The sequence below is a fragment of the Penaeus vannamei genome, chromosome 19 (assembly GCF_042767895.1).
Source record: "Penaeus vannamei isolate JL-2024 chromosome 19, ASM4276789v1, whole genome shotgun sequence".
NCBI classification, from domain to species: domain Eukaryota; kingdom Metazoa; phylum Arthropoda; class Malacostraca; order Decapoda; family Penaeidae; genus Penaeus; species Penaeus vannamei.
This window is the reverse complement of record NC_091567.1, coordinates 26,610,083-26,612,404: the sequence shown is the minus strand read 5'-3', so window position 1 is coordinate 26,612,404 and position 2,322 is coordinate 26,610,083. Positions and strand designations below refer to the sequence as shown.

Below are 2,322 nucleotides of genomic sequence, written 5' to 3'. Positions count from 1 at the left end.
TTGGCTGTATATAGATCAGTAATTTCTTTAAAAAGTAACCAAAACAAATGAGTCAACACTATAATTTTGAAATCTTTGAGCTTACAATGTTTTCAGTGGACAAAACAGAAAAAAATAATCATTGATACCTACCAGTCCAACTGACTCAATGCTTACATGATTTATACAGAAATAATCTTCCTACATGTGGAGAATATCCAGGAATGTTGTTTCTACAATAAAAAAAAAATAAGTTTGCAGATACATAACAGTACTATTAGAAGCCATTTCATTTTTTTCAACGTACATTTTCTTTTGCTAAATCTCATTCTGCATCAAACTTCTTTATCTTTAATAGATATAGAGCATTATCATACATTATCAGATTTCTCAGATTATCAATCCCTGTTATTTATAATCATCCAGAGTAATAACATTAGGTTTGCTTATAAACAAAAGACAAGCATACCCATAAATGTGCATGCATGAAGGACAAGACACACAGACACAAACACACAGGGAATATATTGTAGTTTTATTCATGCATTAACTACATGAATCATTATCATATATATTACAATCAGCATGGAGAAAATATTATTTCAATTTAAACTGCAACAACTTTTCCTCTTTTATACTCTTTATTGGCACAGGACACAGCACCTAATACAACTCTTGTAAAAATCTTGGAAGAATGTATTTGGTATATGTAGAACCCTATTTCTGTTGTCTGTACAATCTTTTCTGTTTAAAAATAGACATCACAACCCTTTTTTTAAAACATGGATACCTAAAGTCATTTTCAAAATAAGAGCCATTTTTGCTTAAGGATGAAATGCATGATGATCAAAGCCAATACAATAATAATGAACTTCTACCTGCTAGTTGGGAAATGTGTTTGTATATACATATTGCTTTTAGAGCAGTACCCTTTGAGGTTTGACGAGAATGTGTGATATTGATACATTTTGCAACAGCTTATTACCTTACAACCTTCCACCTTTGTTCAGTTAGCATTGTAGAAAATAAAAATCTCTAATCCTCTTTTCAGTCACTCAGGCAGCTTACTATACTTGGATATACAAGTTAGCCATATATGTAACTTCAAAATTAATCTCATTAACTAAGACATTATGAATGGATACAAGGTATGTAATCTTGGTAAACTAAAGAACTTTTTTTTTTCTCTTATGTTAATCAAATATATTCATAAGATTAATAAAGGAATGGAGAGGCTAGCTATGGTTTATTAGTTTAACTGGAATGTATAATAGTATCTTAATTAACTGCTAATCACAAAGAAAATGCTATAAGATTATAATGATACTGTTACACACAATGAAATGCAACCAAATCAGTAACTTGAGATTCGTAACCCAAAATTCAAAAAATAATAAAATAAAATAAAATAGATTAAAATTTATACAAAACAAATTGCTTTAAGAGAAAATATCATGGCTGGCTTCAAACCTTTCTAAATATGAGGAGGAAAAGATAACAAAAGAAAAATCAGTTATCTCACTAAATAATAATATTCTCAAGTTCCAATAACATTTTATATCAAACATCTAAAAAGTGCAAAGTAAACAAATTTTCCCTTTAAACAAGTCCAAAATACAAGGTTTACACATGTCTAATGTGTAATACAAGACCATCCTTGTGATCAGTTTTTAAAGAAAGAATAAATATATCTGAATATTAAGTACCTTTTTCTGAAAAAAATAGATCACCAATCTATCTTTTACTGAACATGACAGCAAAATCATGTAACAATAATATTCCCTTATTAATATTACTCAATTTAAATATCACAAACCATATCATCCCACACAGAAGTGGATGCTATATGAATAACTGAAATAAATATAGTACCAAAGTACTGCAGTATATCAACAAGATTGTTTTTTTTATATACATTTCACTTTTTTCCAGAAAATGTGGAGGGACCTTATAAAAACAAATATACATATATTGGTCCTAAATAATATAGAAAATAAGACTTCATGATCTCTATATATATTCTTTTTTTCTTGAAGAAAAAATACTCATGCACTCTCTTAGAGCCAATTTCTATATTTCTTTGGTCTATAGTAAATACTGTACTTTACAACCAGTGCATAAAGACAAATGTCTTGAGAATCTGTTTAGCAGTACAACAAAAGAATGAGAAAAAAAAACAAAATTATACTCTGTGACTGCATGGTGTGTGCAACATCGTCCTCGGTGAATGAAGAAATTCAACTATATTTCTTATTACTAACCATCTGCTTATAACGCAGCATCATTTCAGAAGATACAGCTAAAAAATATCTCTATTCTACTGGCAACTGTAACACTATACAA

General features: G+C 28.9%; 1 protein-coding gene across 1 annotated transcript in view; it reads right to left on the bottom strand.

Moving 5' to 3' along the window:
* Positions 1–434: 434 nt before the first annotated feature.
* Positions 435–2,322, bottom strand: part of LOC113829100 (transmembrane protein 145) — a gene marked incomplete at its 5' end in the record, with an annotated part of 9,062 nt that continues 7,174 nt past the window's right edge. Inside the window, 1 exon segment of the mRNA XM_070134125.1 lies at positions 435–2,322. This exon segment is cut by the window's right edge and continues 250 nt beyond it.